Source organism: Mustela nivalis, assembly GCF_964662115.1.
Source record: "Mustela nivalis genome assembly, chromosome: 8".
Taxonomy (NCBI): domain Eukaryota; kingdom Metazoa; phylum Chordata; class Mammalia; order Carnivora; family Mustelidae; genus Mustela; species Mustela nivalis.
The window spans coordinates 8,619,802-8,638,993 of NC_139027.1; positions in this window are offsets into that span (position 1 = coordinate 8,619,802).

Consider the following 19,192-nt stretch of genomic DNA (forward strand, 5'->3'; position numbering starts at 1 on the left):
ATTTTTCTACATATGCCAATATAAAGATACACTTGCATGTAGCTTTATCAAGTCCTAGATTTAAAATATGTAACATAGATATTTTTGCACAAAAAAATGTATTATGGAGGAAATTCAAGACTCTGTTTAATAATTTTTTTTTATTTTCAAGAGTGTCTGGGGAAGTACTTTGCATAGAGTAGGCATTCATGAATATCCCTGTTGATTATAACTTTCAAAAGAACTGCCTTTGTGAAGTTAATGACAATTACTGGAACAAATAAACCTAAAATCTCAGTGGGACCCTGGAGATGTAGGTCCTCTCCTGTTCCTTGGGGATGCTCATTTCCTTTTCTTGGCTTTGGTTTCTTCCTCTTTAACATGAGGGTGTTGCATGAAACAGCTCCAGATTCTTTATGAGTGATTACATGCTTTGCCTTTTTATTTTTGGCAATCTTTAAATGGACAGCCAGACTCAGCCTTGCAACGGTTTTAGAAATAGAGTAGCATGGACAATGAGAGAAGAAGTCTGAAATGAAATTTCCCTTGAAGACTCTTTATTTCCCATCAGTGAGTTCTTGAACAACCCTGCTGAAGACAGTGGCCACTTCAACTGTAGTTCTTGAGGGGTTTGATGGAGAGAGGTCTTAAAAGAATCAGCCACCGATATTCATTAGCTCGCTGTTATTGAGGAACTCCGCTGTTGGAGGAATGTAGACACAGAGAGGCAGGAAAGGGGATTCCATTTCTATGTAGTTGCTTCCTAGGTCCTTAGAAAGCCACCTGGCTTTTTCTCATATGTCAGATAAATATTATGGTAGTGATCTACCTAAACACAGAGACTTGGTACCAGAATGAAAGGAGATCGTTTCATAAGCTTTGTAAATGTGAAGTTATTTTGTTGAGATGATGATGACAATTAACATCTTCTGTTCAGGTTTATAAAATGTAGTAGCAAGGCAAAGAAAACACTTTCAAACAATGCCTACAACAATAATAAACCTCAAAGTCAAGTTACTTCAGTCATCTGGAATAATAACAAATGCTGGGTAGAGGTGTGGAGGTCATGGAATGAGAGAATGCCATGGAATCCACTGTCAGGGAAGGCTTCTCAAGGAAGTCTGGGTTGACCTGTGCCTTGAAACTTGGAGACTTTTTCCACTGTAAAGAGATGGTACAATGATCTCCAGAGAGAGGTTCTCAGGCACCTGAGACAGTCTGGTACTCACACAGATGTCTAGAATGAGTTTACCAGAGATGTTGGCTGCAGGACCATCTGGAATATGTTGAATTAGACCAAGGGTTCTTTATTTCTGGTCCATGAACCCTCCAAGAGGTCTGGGGATAGAGTTAGGGAGTTTGTAAGTATAGATGGGAAAAATTACATCATTATTTCACTAATTTCCAGCTAAAATTTGTCATGTCCTTTATGAATGTAGGAGAGAAATCACAGTCACATTTGCAGTCCCTGTAAAATCATTGGTTACCATACATATTTTATAACCCATTACAGTTGTTGTAGATATCTGGGAATTTATAGTCATTGTTACTTCAGAATTATGGTATGGTCGCTGTTAGATTTTTAAAATGTAGCATGTTAAAGAAACACAAATATTAACCATATCATACACTTATTTTAATATGAATAAATGTATTCCAACATAACCGACTTCCTTTAAAATCCTTGTTTGGGTTATTTCCCCCCCCCCATTTAAAATATTTTTAGAGGGGCACCTGGGTGGCTCAGTGAATTAAAGCCTTGGCCTTCGACTCAGGTCATGATCTCAGGGTCCTGGGATAGAGCCCCACATCGGGCTCTCTGCTCAGCAGGGAGCCTGTTTCCCCCTCTCTCTCTGCTTCTCTCTTTGCCTACTTGTGATCTCTCTCTCAAATAAATAAAATCTTAAAAAAAAAACATATTCTTAGAATGGGTTCATAGACTCCATCACAATACTAAAGGAAGTTCATGGCATGGAAATAGTTAAAACAACATGGGTGGGACAAAGGAGAGATCTTATGCAACATGATCAGGGACTAGCTGAACCGGAAGTCAGACCTGGGCTCAAACTCTGAGGTCCGAAGAGTGGTGTTGGGCAGTGGGTACCAGGAGGTGGGCAAACATGAGGTGGGGAGGGCAATCATAGTAGCAAAAGCTAGACATCGGAACCGAGAAAAGATGGAAAGAGAGAGATACATGGGGTCCTTGATTCAGATTAGTGCTTGGACGGGACCCATGAGTTAGACTAAAAAGCTGAAAAACCTTCATTATATTTGTTACAGTACTAATTACAATATTGTGGCCAACTTAACTGAGTAAATGTCAGGTGCTAAGTTTAAGAATTTTACATGAGTAAACTCATTTAACTCTGACAAGCCCCGAAGCGCAGAGAGGTTAGTTAACTTGCCCACAGTCAGGCAAGTAGAAAGCTAGGGTTTAAACCCAGAGGGTCCAGATACATTCACTGGAGCTTATTAACATAGCACAAAGAAGGCATCTTTCATATAAGCAAGACAGTCATTCCCAAAAGGCTGGAGTCCAGGGTTCATTTCTTACGGCAGTGAGGCTCCCGCATCACGTCCCATCTCCACATGCAGAAACTATGTCCAGATTCATCCTTTATAAAGGGAGAGAGGTTATAGCCCAACAAAGGATTCCCAGTGGCAAGCACAATCCCATTGGTGGAAACTGGCAGCACCCATGGGGTCTCTGGGCTGAAGGGACACTCGGTGCATTTGAGTGTTTCTTTAGCAGAACCACCTTCTCCATTTCATTGGGTGCTTCCCTGAGTCACTATCAGGAACTCTTGGGACGTCCTATGCAAATCTAGAGAGTTCTTATTAGCATTGACCACAAGAAGTCTTCATTAACTTTATTGGGAGGCAAGATGAGGGAGGAGGTTCTATGTACAACGGATGATCACTTTGTACCCGCTTTTTAAAAACAAAACAAGTAAGACCTCAGCAACAACAAAATAACCTTAAGACTGAAGCACAGAGTTGAAATTCAGCACTCAACTCCTCTCTTCTGTTTTCTCTTTGAAATTTAAAAGAATGTGAACTGGCGGTGAGAATGGACCCCAGATCCCACCAGCCTTCCTGCCAAGCAAAGCAGAATAGAATGGACTTCCCAGGATCCAGCTTCTCCAGGGAGCTGGGGCGCTCAGACTAAAGTGTGTACATTCCAAGAGATAGGGATGATTAATAAAGCCTCAAGGTCTCTCTCAAGCGTTACTAGACATTTCTTTCTATGATGTGCCTTTTGAAAAGGGATGGAACTACATTTATTTGAATCCTTTATGTGTCATAAAAATTGTTTTTTCTAAAGGTGGCCCAATATATGCTAGACTATCCTTACCATGCCCCACCCTCCATGTGAATTCTTATTTCTCTCATGGAGCTTCCACTCTAGCACTGCGATGAAAAAATGATTTTAAATACTCTAAAATAATTTGAACAGTGTTGGAAGAACACATTTGGATTATTAAAACAACGAGTTGAGCGATGAAGTAAAGTCTTATAGCTCTCCTCTCTTCCTGTCTTCTCCTCCATTTCCTTAATTACTAATATTTTAGTTTCTTCAGGTCATACTGGCTCAAACTAACTAAGCAACGTTAGTTCACATTCTGTGTAATTAGATCCCAAAATGAATGTGAAACTTTTCTCTATTTTGGTTTCTTAACCTGAACTTAATTTTGAGAAAAAAATACAATCATTGCTGCTTTTCTCCCATGGCATAGAATATGGCATACATTAGGTTCTTATTTTCAGGCGATGTGCTCTGTGCTTTAATTTAATCTTCTTAAAGACAGTATGGATAGATATTATCTCACTTTTGCAGGTAGGAAAAATAGACCTCAAGACTGAGAGTCCTATGTGAGAACGCCCACCCAAGTAAATGTGAAAACCAGGTTTCAAATGCAGGCTAACTTACCTCAAAGTCTCTGAGCCTTACGCTGCTACACACCACATACCTCTTAGATCATTTACCATATTATTTTGTCATGTTTACTTGTTTGTTTTCCTTCCAGGATTTTGGTGTCTCTATGCACCGAGAATTTAACTTATTCATGTGTGAATTCACAATGATGGGGTGTTAGTGTCTGTTGTTTTCTGTCTTGAGGCAAACCAGGTGATCCATCAGATGAGATGGGAGAGGATTTTGGAAAAGGGATCTGAGGGGGGGAGGTCAAAGAGAGGATGTAGAAGTTGAACCATGGTTCACATAAGAACTGGGAATGACTCCAGAGAAAAGGAATTTCAAAAGAAATGAATTTATTTCTATCTCCTTAGAATTCCATTCCACTATATGAGCAATATTTGGAGAAAGGACAGAAGGAAGAAAGGGAAACAGAAAGCTGTGTTCGCCTAGATGTTCTTTGTTAGACAATGGAATATCAGGAATGAGAACTAGATGTGGAGTCAGAGAGATGGGTTCAAAATCTGTGCTCTGACATTTATTAGCTGTGGGTAACCCACTCAAAATGTCTAAAACTTCATTTCCCATCTGCAAAATGTGGTTGATGAGATCCATCTTAAAAACTGCAATGAAAATTAAATGAAATAAATCACTGGGAACACGTATAGCATAGTGTTAGCCACATACTAAAAGTTCTGAATGTGTTTACATAGATGACCAAGAAAAGCCCTGTTCTCCCTAAATATTTTCCAGAAAAGACTATCATGCTGGGAACCGTGTGGCAGGCTGGTGAATGACAAGAAAGATTGGACCTTCTGTGTCCCCAGTGATCAAAAGTTGAATCACCTTGGCAAAAGAATAATATGAAACAAATGTAGAAAAGAAATATATTTTCTTAAGCTCTCTCTCTTCTTAAGGTAGTGGGGGAGGGATTTTCCTTTTAGTCTTTTAAATCCTTTTCCACTCACATCCAACCAGGTCTCCACAGGGCTGGTGATGGGATGAGGACTTTACTAGAGTCAAATATGGAAAGATAAAAAAGATGAGCCCCAGTTCTCAAAGAAATTATGGTCTGGGGAGCACCTGGGAGGCTCAGTCTGCCTTCGGCTCAGGTCATGATTTTTCAGGGTCTAGGGATCAAGTCCCGCATTGGGCTCCCTGCTCTGTGGGGAGTCTGCTTCTTCTTTCCCCTCTGCCTGCTGTTCCCCCTGCTTGTGCTCTTTCTCTCTCTGTCAGATAAATAAATAAAATCTAAAAAAAAGAAATTATGGTCTGGTGAGTCATGCAAATATTAGTGATGTTTTTTTACATCTGGGAGGGTACTGGACATACTCAATTTTTTGTTCAGATACCTAACGAGTTTGTTGAGTTTCTTCACCCTTGTAGGTACTTCCACATTTATTTTACCTTTCGCTGTTCACTGAAATACAGCATACTATAATGTCTATCCACATATTTAGATGCCAAACATGGAACTCAGAGATTAGATAATGGCTTCCAGTTATAAAATTAAAGAGCAATTAGCCACTTTGAAAATAAAAAAAAATTTTATATGTGAAGGGTAACAGAGAAGCATACATACCCACACATGATCTAGGACAGTATTACTACAATTATTCAGTTGATTTGAGGAAGTAAGTAAATGTTTACTAACCATTTTCTTTGGAAATCATAAAATGAAAGAAATAAGTAGACCCAAAATCAACAGAAGGAAAGACAGAAAGAAAGAATAAGGATTAAAACTTTTTATAATAAACTGGAACTAGGGGATGAATGTGAACCTCAACAATAAGAGTTTGCAAACTATTATTTTATATTAAGTAGTTTTTCATTTGAAATTATCCATTCTGACGTGATGCCATGTTTAAATTGATTCCATATTCCCTACCTTTCTTCATAAACCATAAATTCCTCACTTATGACATCTTTATTTTGATTCTTATTTCCAGCACATTTTTCAAGATCACAGATGTTCTGGTTTTTGAGATCTTTTATCGTGAGGATCATTTCATTGTTGTTGTCTTTAGTACAGTGACTTTGCTGGCAATAGAAAAAAAAATTGGGTCATACAGATTTCCTTTCAAATCTCTGCAGAATTTTTTTTAATGTATGCTGGTTTCTAATATTGCTGAAGCAATATCTGAATTGGAAGAATTTAATTTCCTTTTTTAGTAATCTCAGTCTAGAAAGTGACTCGTGGTATACTTCTTTATCCTTGAAGTTTACTGACTTGATCAAAATATGATTGAACTATTTTTTCCCTGTAATACCATGGATATTCGTATACTACAGATGGTATAGTAAAATCAACAATGTCTTACAAAAATAGAAACACTTATTTCTCACTCTCTGATCAGCCCATTGGTTTGTGGCTTTTCAACTGTGGGTCAGCTGAACGCTGCTGGCTTAGGCTCACCTCCCACCCCTGAACAGGACATGTGGCAGAGCCCTGGCTATAGGAACCTTGATACCTGGAGCATATCTTTCTTAGGAAGGAGGTCAGAAGTACAGAGTCATGACTGCCATGTGATGCCTCTTCAGACCTTGGTTTAGAAAAGCACCCATATTCCATGGGTCAGAGAAAGTCCTATAAGCAACCTGAAAGGAAATGAGATGGAGAAGTATGCTCAGAGTACAGACACAGGAGTGGGTGGGGAGGATTTGGGTCTTCTTTTATTTCAAGTTATATATATATATTTATATATATATTTATATATTTATAAATTTATGTATATTTATATATATAAATATTTCTATTTATAAATTTATATATATATATATTTTTTTCTGTTTCCGATTTCATCTTTGATCTCTTTTAGATCTTGGTTAACAAGATATTGGATCTCCAGTGGCTGTTCTTCAGGTCTGCCTTTTATGTTCAATTGTTTTGAGTTTATTTCTTTTTCCTTTCCTTTCTCTACCATTTTCAAGACTGAAGCAAGTACAAAATAAATGATTGAATAGACAAATTTAAGAGTTATAAATATCACCAAGTAGCAGGCAAATTTGTCACTGTTTTCCAGTGGAAGATTAAAAATATTCAACTTAAAAACCCAAGGAGAGCAACTGAAAGTGTTTTACAAAGCTTCGGTAGTTGTTTAAGTTTGTTGGTTACTGAATTCTTACAAATTAATAAGTTTAATATATAGCAATAATAATTATGTAGTAAATATGATGGGGAAAATGACCACAGTCACAGTAACATTGGAACATGACACAACTAAGTATTAGCTCAAATTAAAATACTTTCAGCCTATATGAACAAAAAAGTAAACCTCCTCAGACAGATGTACAGAAAATATGAATACATACTTGAAATCTCAAATTGGTAAAGTTCCTATTTCTCTCTAACCTAATCTTCATCTTCAACCTAATGGAAATAAGAATTTTAATGAAATATAAATTTTCAATTTCCCTAGAAGAATCCACTGATTAAAACATGTAACACACTGGGGTACCTGGGTGGTTCTGTTGGTTAAGCAACTGCCTTTGGCTCAGGTCATGATCCCAAGGTCCTGGGTTCCAGCCCCACAACAGGCTCCTTGCTCAGTGGGGAGCCTGTTTCTCCCTCTCCCTCTGCGGCTGCTTCTCCTGCTTGTTCTCACTCTCTCTCTGTGTCAAATAAATACACAAAATTCAAACAAACAAACAGAACACTTCTCACATTTTTGGAAAAGTTAGAATAATGAGAGAAGAGACCTCACCAAATATTTAAACCTAATAGAACACCATTGTAATGAACAGATTCTGGTTGTTGACTGGGGAGTTCATCAACAACTCAATGAAACAGAGTAAGGAATCCTGAAATCTAAACCTGTGATGGGGCTGAGTGGGTCCTCCAGGTGGTATACATGTCAATAATCAGTAAATGCCTACAGGACAGCTAACAGGCCTTGAGGAGGGACAGATGAACAGATGTTTGCTTTCAACTCATTTTAATATCTGTAATATATTCAAAATTCAATTAAGTTCATTTAAAAAATCAGAAACTCACTAGAATAAAACATTCATAAATATTTTTTGATGAATATTTTTATAATAGCGTTTGGAAGACATTTCTAAATTCTACCTCAAACTCAGAAAGTATAAAAACAAGTTTGGTAATTTTGAGTATATTAAAATTTCAGACCTCTGAATAACAACAACAACAATAACAAAAAAAACCCCACTATAATTGAGGTTTAAGTAAAAAAAAAAATTAAATACAGTTGGAACAAATGAAAACATCATGAACATATCTGTTATAGAGTGATAAGAAAAAGGGAAATTAACACTGCAGTTAACATGGATGGAGGATTTCAATAGAAAATTCACAAAAGAACTAAAAATCAATGGCCACTAAACACACTGATGACATCCAAGGTCGTTAACATTTCAAAAACTCAATTAAAAGTTACTGCTTTTAAAAATCCTGTATCCCTTACCAATACTTCCATCTTGATCATACAATAGAAACTCTCTTAGGTTTTCCTTAACTGACTTGCCAGATTAGCTATTGCTCTTGGCATACTCTACCGGGATGTTTCTCTCTTCACCAGTCAGACTCATGCCTACCATTTAGCTATGTTTGTTCCCAGACTTGTTTATGCCAGTTTACTTGCCATGTCAATTATTTAGTTTGATTAAGTCCTTTTTAAACAAGAGAATGCAAAATAGAGAGCTTGTTGCCTTGAGTTTATATGTTTTGGAGAGTCTCTGAAAGTGTGAATGAATTAAAACAACAACAACAACAACAACATTGAATTAGACACGAGAAAGACAACTCTGGAAGTTTACACCAGATAAAAGGAAACAGAAACTCTTGAGGACTCTGCACAAAGATTGCTTCACAAGTGCTTTCAAGTTCCTGTACTCTTCAAGAAATTGAACTTGAAAATGGTAGAGGAAGAATCACAATTATCTTTTAGGCCAAAGGGAAAATAGGGATTGTCAACTAACAATGGGGAGAAAAAAAAATTTTTTTTTTAAGTCCATGAGCTATATCCAAAGAATTGTCCACTGCAAATTTAACAGCAAGTATATGAAGCCTCAAATATTGGGGAAAGCTTTTTGGTATCTTTACATTTCATGCTAGGAATAATATTTTGATCAAATTAACCTATTCAATCATTTAGAAAGAGTTAAGAGTCATTTTTTTAGTAGAAAAATCTTGGTTGGAGAAAAAAAAAAAAACCAAAAACGACATTTAGATGAAATAGGTCTAAGTTACAAATTATCACTACCCAAATAATGGCATGTTAAGTAGAACAGGAAATACCAAGAAACCAAAATTCCAAAGAAAAATAACACATTCCCTGCAAAAATTCGTCTGGAATTCACCAATTGCCATTTCTCATTTGTAGCAAATGAAAGAATCCTGCCACTTTTAAAAACAGCCATTTATCATTGCTGGTTTACTGCTGTTCACAAAAATCAACAAGGTGGGATTCTGAATTACTCCAAGGAAGCTTTTAATTTTGCCTCATGGATTTATACAATAAACTTACTTGAATAACTTCCTATCTCAACTGCGAACTAAAAAGGGAACAGGTAATGGTCGGTCTCTGTAGTCCTAGATTGAAATGCTACTAATAAAAGATTTTAGTGAAGTTTTGGAAAAAAAAATTAGGAGACATAAATATATTTTTTAAAGAATCATTTAAGGTTAGCAAGCTCTGTTGATGTTCTTTATAATGTAGCAATAATAGGGAATAAGTTTCTCAGGACATCTATTACTTATAATAATCATCTGTGGTCTGAGACTGACTCTGTTGCAGAAAATACTGAGCTACGAAACAAAATAAAAACCATAATTTTTTTGACTGACCTCAAACCAAATGAATGAGTTATTTATAATCTGTGTCTGCCTGTAGATTAGAAGTTCCAAAAGGCAGGACTTTCTAGGTCTTTTTCACTCCGTTGCTCAGATTGGTATTTGGTCTATTGTAGGTACACGGTAAATACTTATTGAACCAATGAGTAAAAAGATTGAGACACCTTATTTCCAAGGCCCTTCCAGCAATATTATTCTACGCAATTATTATTGCATACTGGGATGACCATAGACTTTGGAATTGGAATATAGTTCCTACTCCACAACTTTCTTGCTGCGTGAGTTAGATTATTTTACCTACGGTTCTTATGTAAAATCAGTATTAGACCTTTTAGATTTGTTGGTCAAAATAACTGAAATAATGCATAATTTACCTGGTCTACAGAAGGTTTTCAATAAGTGACAATGATGGTGATGATGATGATGATGCGTGGGTTGGGGGTATGGTGGTGGAGGAGGTAGTGGTTGTGGTAAGGTGGTGGTAAAGGCGGTGTACAGATCTAAACTTTCACAGTGCCTTTGGAGAGTAGAATACATTTCCCTTCTCCAGACAGCACTCCCATGCTCAAAAAAGGCCACACTCTCAGAGAGGAAATTGCTCAGCCCAGAAACAGTTCTTCAGTGGGTCACATTGCAGAAGCACTGCTTTGGCGAGTCTAACAAAGGGGCCATTATTCTCATCCACAGACAACGCCAAGAAGGTGCTGGGTGGTCTAGAATACAGGAGACAGATAATGTAATGACTCCATTCATCAAAAAGTCGAGCATGCACACCAGCTGCCCTCCAGCTGGAAAGTGAAGCTCCTCTCCGTTCTGAGGATAATTTACTTCTGCTGGGGAGACTCTATGATACCCTTCACCTTAAGGGACCAACAAAATTCCAACAGTATCATGTAACATCGTGCTGACACAGCAATGGGACTCAAAGGAAAGCAAAATAAAACAAAGGGGGGAAGCAGTTACCCTTGAGTTTAGAAAAAAACAAACTAACAAATAATTGTAATTTCTTCTGTAAATTTGCTGTATTTTCACCTTAGAGATACTTTAGATTCTCGAGATGGTCATCCTCTCTTGTCTTTGGCCATTAGGAAGTCTAATTTCAAATTTTGGTCTGCGTCTAATCACAGGACAAGAGATGATGCCATGCATTTCTGTGTGGAGTAATTCTATACCTTTTAGGTGTTTTCTCCTCCAAACTTTAATCCAGCCCATGATCCACAATTATTAATTTCATCTTCTTATTTTGGATATATTTTTGAGATCATCTCATATCTTCTCCTAGATGTCTCATATCAGAAAACAAAATGAGATCATGATTTAAAGCCTATGTAGTAAAATCTATAGGTGTTTCTCTCAAGCATAAAAAGTGACAGAGTTTTTATTATATTTTTTCCTGTGATTTTAAAAGCCTAGATTCAGAGCTACATACTAAAGACCACAAAGCTGAAAATCAAATCTGCTTGATGTCAAAACTGGTGTACAAGATCACCAGTCATCGGCAACCTTCCTCTGATATCACACATTTGTTGCACGTTTTCTAAATCTCAATTGATGCGAACCATTTTGTAGGAAAATTATCTCATTTAATTTCCCCAACAACACTGTAAGTGGGTTTTATCCTTGTTTGCACATTCAGGTGATGGTCCTATGTTTTAAGGATATTGAGTAATTTACCAAATTCCTATAGTTAGAAATCGATGAATCCAGAATTTGAACCAGGATCTGTCTGAGGACAGAGTCCCAGTCTTGAACCATTGATTCCATCAAAATCCCCGTATTTCTACCTAAATGTGATTTGTCTTTTACCGACAGGTAAAGCCCAGTATCTCACAGCATAATCAGACTCCAGGTAAAAATCTGTCTGGAGTCTGTGAGGTTCTCTGAACCAGCTGATGTTAGTTTGTTGATTTCGAAGCAAGCTTTGCCTTCTTCTAAAAGAGCATGTGTTAACTCACACTGAAAAACACAAAGCAGTTCAGGAATTGGGTGTTGCAGTCCCCAGAGTAAAATGAAAACTACAATAGAACATGAAGAAGCAGTGTCATGGAAATAATGAAGGCTTTTTGGCATGGTTTTCTTGCAAGGAGGAAATTATTCATGCAAGAGAACAGAGGAGGGGGAAAAGGCAAAGTTCCACTCTTGGAAAGCACAGAGGATGATCATGACCTGCAGGGGTGGGCAAGTTAAGTGCAAAAGATCCTGTGTTTTATAGAAGAAAACTCTGGATATAACTTTTAGGGTACATGAACTATGTTTACATCCAACTATTTTGCAAGGAGTACATTCTTTCCTGCTCTTAACATTTTACTCATTAATCTAGAAATACTCCCCATGCTCCAGCATGAAAATCACCATGTTTTTTTGGAAGAAATTCAATCTCCAGGAAAGGAATCATCTGTTTTAGTTCCATTTTCCATAAAAAAAAATTGATTTATCTGACCACTATTTTTGCCACAGCACAGCCAGGTTTATAAATAAACTCATAATAAGTCATTAAAGTCTTATTATTTCCAATCCCTTCCTGCGGGACGTCTTCTCTAACCACCAGCCCACAGGAATGATGCTGTCCCGGGTGCCATCTGGACCTTCTTTGTGTGTCTGCCGCAGCTATCTTGAGGACCTGTCACCGCCTTATGAGTGTGTCCAGGCTTGCATCATTTCCATTCTCCTATTTGATCCATTATACCTCCAAAAATCCCTGGTGCTGACCACAGGAAACAAGTTACTTAATCCCATTGTACTTCATTCCAACAGCAAACATTCAATAAACCAAAATCTATGGTGCTCGCCACCCTTCCTAAGTGAAAGAATCATACTGAGGACTGTGAGGGTTTCTCACCAAACTGGAAAGAGCTTTGAAGAAAACAGATGTCTATTTACTTGGAAAACATTTCAAGTTGAAGAAACTGAAAGTGAGATCATAAAATGGAGGAAAGAAGTTTTGCTTACAAAATGGCAGACTTGGCCAAGACATCCAGCAAGGGAAATGGGACCATTTCATGAAGCAAAAGTCCCAAAGTGAGGTGGACCAATGTGTTGTATATTTTAGGGTAATGGTCAGGTCATAGTTGATGGGGGAGGCAAGAAGAGGGAGGGAAGGAGGAAGTGGGTGAGAGAAGGAGAGGGAGAGAGAGAGAGGAACGATCCCAGAGGGACTCAGAAGAGCTCAGTTTCCTGAGTGGTTAGAAAAGGAGGATGCCTAACATGTATTTTTTAATGTTCACCAGAATGTTATCTACCAACCAGCCTATGTTATAAAAATACCTATTTATCCATCCAACAAACTGATAATACCAGCACTCTTGAAGATTTGGCTGCCATCATTTTGCTCATCTTATAGATTTTCTAGACATCAACTGGTGGAGAAAGGTAGCATTTAATGTCAGTTACAGTTCGTAAAGTGTGAGATATTACAGATATCTATTACAGATGGGTAATTTGTAATAGATACCCTATTACAGATGGGTCAGGCAGGTGTCAGTGAAGGTTGTGGTAAAGACATTTAGTACCAATAGTCAGAATAAACTATGAGGTAAGTACGGAGAAAGCAGGACAAAACCAGTATTGATTAAACAAGGCACAGGTTCAAAAAGAACTGTCCTGGCCCACCACAGATTGCTCTGGCCCTGAGCTGTTTCATGTACTTGATCACTCCCCATGTGCCTTTCTCTTCAGTGTGCATAAGAATCATCTGAAGATCCTGTTAGGATGCAGATTCTGATCCAGTAGCTCTGGGATGAGGTCCAAGAATCTGTATTTCTAACAGGTGGGTGTCCATTGTGCTGGTCCAGGGACCACACTTTGAAAAGCAATAGGTCACCCCAACATGGCAGAGCCTTGCTCACCTGTGTTGACTGCACTAAGTCAATGTTTGTTTAGCTTAACTGAATTGTAATGGGGCAACAACCTTTGTTCTTGATGCTCTGTCACCTCAGGCATGTAGCTATAGCATGGAGAAGAGATTGGGGGCAGACTGGACAGATAAATCATGCACAATCAGCAGTTCCATAAGGACAACCAAGACCAACAAATATTGTCTAGCTCTGGCTGAAAGGAAGTTTTCAGATCATACCTGCATTTTCAGGGACTCCATGAGCCACTAGGTAGACTTGTTACCAGTTCTTACATTCCTATGGGTTGGTTTTTATCATCCATTTGCATTACTGAGGAAGAAGGCAGAAAACTCAGGTCTTTCAGAATAAGAACTTTTTGGTAGTATGGGAGGAATATATTCCAGTCCTGCCCTGCACATTTAAACCAAACAGATAAATCCTTACACCAAGCTAGTAGGTTGACAATCAATGAAAATTGGGTCTTGGGAACTCTTTTCAAGTTTTTCCACCCTTGTTTATTGTAATTCTTGCCAGGGAAGCAAAGAAGAGGGCCATGGAACTCCATTTCAGAGCCAGGAAGAGCCTTCTACAAGATGTGATACCTATACTAAACTCTGAAAAATAAGTAGGTATTAGTTCAAGGAAGTGGAAGGAGCATTCTGAGCTAACAAAATTGCAAATGCATGGGAAAATGTGGGATCTGCAAGCAACCCAGTGTTGCTAGAGTGCAGATTATGGGATGGGGAGGAGGTAGGGAGATGACACTAAGAAGTAGGCAGAGGAAAGATTGTTGGAAAACATGAGCTCTCCTAAAAAAGCATGAAGATCCCTTTGGAATGCCCTCATTTTCAAGGTGGCACCTTGACTTTGAGGTCCAATAATGCTTCTCCTCTAAGAGATCGCCTGTGAGCCCATGCCATGTTCTCTCTGATAGTCTTCCTGCTAGACCACCATGAGAAGCTCAACTACTTCCCCCCTTATGGTTTTCGTATCTTCTTTCCATAAGAGGCATAGAAGACAGATAATTACAAACTGACATTTCTGTCCCAGGAATATGGAATTTGGAGATCGGGGGTTTGAAGGCTACAGAATATCTCACACTTTACGAACTATAACTGACATTAAATGCTAAGCAGATGTTGAAGATGGGCTTCTCACATACATGAGAAACACACAGACATATATATGTATATTTCTTACCACACAAACCAAGGACTTTTATTTAGTGTTGTTGACTTTATGTTGTTGTTCCCTCTTCCCCTTAACATGCTCACATCATAATTTGAAATAGTCACAACACGAATAATAACCTAAAGATAGACAATGCTCTATCTGAGTAATGAGACTTTCAACACAAGAAAGTCATGTAGTTTATTTTACTTGTATTTATTCCACCAAATAAGACAATCTTTTGCTATTTACATTAACCCTTTAGTAAGAGCTGTGGAATGTCTACAAAACCAGGGTAAAATTTTTTGCATGTGCATTTGTAAAAATGTTATATTTAACATCTGTTTTCATTCATGGGTATAGTGCATTATTTCATCATGATGTATTCTTTGTGGTATTATTTTAGAAATCTATTACCCACAGATCACCAGAAGATCTCTTGTCCTGTCATCCTTGGAATAATGAACACTCTCCATATGTGTAAATCTATCAGTCCCTGCCTCCCTGGAGTGACAGTTACTAATTTACAAATCAAAGAAATCACTTTTACCTTTTTTAATCAGTGACTGTTTTACTGCAGAAATACAGGAAGGGTCATTAGCTTGAACTATAAAACATCACATCAAAGAGCTTATCAGCAGAGAGCAATGCAATCTTCTTTGCTTTCTTAAAAGGGGTTTTTTAAAATCAAGAAATGCCAAGATATATTCAATTTTTGGAAAACCAATTGATAAAACAGTCCCAAATCAAATCCACTTTGAAATTCACATGGTACGTAAAAACATCAAAATTAATCTAGCAATATGTGTACCTGGCTGGCTCAGTCAGTTGAGTGTCTGCCTCTTGATTTCCACTCAGGTCATAGTCTCCAGATCCTGAGATGGAGCCTGCACCGGCCTCCATGTTCTACAGGGAGTCTGTTTGGGATTCTATTTTTCTCTCTCATCCTCTACCCCTCTGCAAGGCTCACACTAGCCCCTCATCCTCAAATTAAAAAAAAAAAAAAAAAAACTTTTCAAAAAATTAATCTAGCAATAAATTATTTTGTGTTGTGATTCTTGGAACTTCCATTACTGATATCCTAGCTAATGTTTCACCAGAGCTTTTGTTGGTCTACACAAGACTGTTCTTCAACAAGATATCAAAATAGGCTTGGTTTTATTCCTTACATGGGTTCTCAAGAAACACTAATGATGGGTATAAGACACTTCAGAAAAGAGCAGAGGTACCACCTCATGGATGCTGGGTTCTTTGGGATGACGTCATAGGGCTTCCTCTCTCTGTTGCATGGTCCCTTTTAAATGAACATACATTAAATAATGTATTATGTTATTGGCACTATGAAAAGTCTTAAAAGAAGTTATTTTTATGCTTACTCCTCAGGACCTCCAGGTACTAAAAAATGTGCAGAGGGAAGTTATTAACCATGAAAAATATCTGAGATTTCAGCCTGTGCTTTTGAGACACTTTCAGGTCAGAATGCTCTCCTGAAATGGGCAGGTTAGGGATGGGCAGAGGGCAGCCCAAAACCCTCACAAAATTGAGAAAGAAGCAGAAATCAGATCAAGCACATACCAGAGCACAAAACTGGAAATGTGGGTTTTGGGTTAAATGTAAAAAGAATACAGTTGTCAGTGTTCCAGGAAAATTATTTCTGAACAGTTAGTTTATTCAGTATTACTCAGTGGAAGTTGAAGTGCATAAAAATAGAATAAAACATAAATGATGTGAAAAACTCAAGTATAACAAAAAAATTGCTTTTGCTGAAATGAAGGCAAGAAAAATAAATGGTATAGGCTAGATATAAAACAAAAAAATAAAATAAACAGTCAAATGAAAGATTGTTTTTCTTTAATAAGTTAGCACCTTTCAATTTTAAGATAATTTTATTCAGATATATTTTGTATTATGAAGACTGTTATTAGCACCAAAGAGAATGATTTATAGTGTAGCAAACACTGTTACATTCATTTAAATTGGGGAATAATCATAGTTTGGGCAAAACAGAATTTTTTTTTAGATCAAATTTTTTTAGATCAAAATCAAACAAAAAATCTGCTCCTTTATCTTTAGTAGTTTTTCCAGGTTTAAAAATATCTTTTTGGGGGGAGGGGTGGTAGGAGACATTAGAATCGTGAGCCAGTAGATCTCACTGTTGCTCAGGAAGAAATTGCTGTCATGTCTTCGTTAAGTTACACATAAAGGGAAATGCCTGATCATTGGTGAGTCTCTACTGAATAGGCAAAGTTGAGAAGGTCATGGTGATGCTCCTTGCCAAGTATCTTTACTAGGCTGGTGAAAGCAAGAGCTTCCTTTCCAATAGTACTGTGGAGTAAAGGGGTGTGTGGCTCGACTTGCTGAGTACACCTCAGTAGAGCTCCAATCCCCATTTTCTTCTGTCTTACATATCATTTTGCAACTTTCCTTGGAATTGTTTACGATATTTTGGTAACCTCAAAGTTGACAGAAGGAAGGAGATACGATAGAAGGAAAGAGATGTGAATCGTTGAATGATCTAGAGTTATTTTATCTAAGAATATTTACTCTTTTAAGTGTTGGGGGCATGGAAATGAGAGCTGAGGGCACCCGGTGGACTACACAGTGAGAACCCTAGCCATAAACATCTTTCTCTTTATAAGTAGTTAAAGGGGAAGAGAGTTTTCTGGAAGAAGGATTCAGTCCATGTGATCCTAGAAAGGATGAGGATGAATGACTCTGACGGGAAGACAAGTTCAGGCTAGATTGAAAAGGTCCGCTTGCCACCGTTCACATCTGAGCAGCAATACCAGGAGATATTTTTAAGGTAGTGATCCTACCACTGCTGGAGGTGTGCAAGAGGAAGCTTAGCAACTCTTCGCAGTGCCATGTCTAAAGAGGACTCTCAAACCTTGAAGGCGTTACTAATGAGCATGGCTCTTCAGGTTCCTTCTGAAGCTGTCTGAAGTCGTGATTCGGGGTCTCCCTGCCTGAGCTCCTTCCCTTCCTAAGTTTCTGCGCTACTCTCCAGGGTAGCAGACAAATTCACGTTCCTGGTCATCCTGGCTTCTTGTTGGATCATGACTTTGGGATGCACAGAAGGGAATTCCTTGCTTTTCAGCTGCCCTCACCTTCTGAAATCCAAGCCTTCGAGCATCTCCCTGATGCTTACATATGATGGATGTGGGGAGAGGGCATGACCCACGAAGGGCTTCCCCAGCCCCAGGGCAGCACCAGTATCGATAGCGTATGGATTGGGGTGGACTGGAGCGGTGTGCTGCTTGGCTCAGAGCGTCCCGGAGTCTGGTCTGAGGTGCAGCCTTGTTCTCATGGCTGTGCCTGTGCCCACGGATGTGGGGTATACTGACCCGGTGAAGACCTTATTCTTTCTCCTGGGGACCGTCATGGGAGGATGAGATTCACTGTGCACTCTCTCTGAGTTCCCTGCAGCCAAACTGGTTCACACCTCTTTCTTCTGATCTCTGTTCACTTCCATAATTGTCCCATAAGTTCCTTTATTTTTGGGTATCCCTAGAGTCTTTTTCTGGGGCTTATGACCCAGAGCACCTTCAGTTGTGTGATGGTTTAACTTTGTATAGATAAAAGAACATGCGGGGCATTTCTAGACCTTCTGTTGCCTAAATAAGATTTCAAATCAGCAGAGCTCAGGTTGCCATGATAAAGGGGTGGATGAGTGTTCTTCTCACCCAGAAAAATGATCGGAGGCATCACCCTGTGTGTGAGAGGCAGCCTCATGTCACAGCGAAGGCACCGGCGTGTGTGGCGGAAACCGACCTCTGGCCCAGCGCTTATGCCGGCCAGGCAGCTGTGCGGGCTTCGGCAAGCTCTCGGCACCCTGAGCCTGGCTGCCTTTCTTCCAAAGGAAGGAACATGGATCCAATCATTCAAAAAGCCGCTTCTAGTTGCTAAAGGCTTTAATCCAGGCAGCGGAGGCACAGAGGGGTCTACCACCTGGCCCAAGCACATGGAGCCAGGAGCAGAGCCCTAAGAACCTGGACCCAGGCACCATCTTACCTCAACACTGAAGTGCTTTTAGAGACTTTTACAGCAAATATACCATCGTGAGCTTTCTCAAGAGGTGGGGAGAGGCTGAAGTGCCCCCAGGTCACTAGGCTGTCAGATCAGTAAATCCCTTGTGGTTGGCATCCTCTGCCTTGTTGCGGGGTCTTGTCTATTTCTAAGTCAAGTAGAGCAACTTGAATATTCGCAAATGCCCTCTGGTTCCTACGCTGGCCAGCCCTGTGACCTGGGGGCATCCAGTGTCTCCCGTAGCCCTGTGACCTGGGGCAGTGCAGTGGGTTGTGGGAAACAGAGTGAGCACAGACATGTTCCGTGAGCAACAGTTAAGCCCGGCATCATGCTTTGTAACAGCTCCATTTCATTTCATGTTGTTTTTTGGGTCAGAAAATGATTCCCTGCATACGTTTCCCACATCTCCAGCTGTTGTCCGCCGCGGGTCGTTGTTTTAAAGAGAAAATCAGCCCC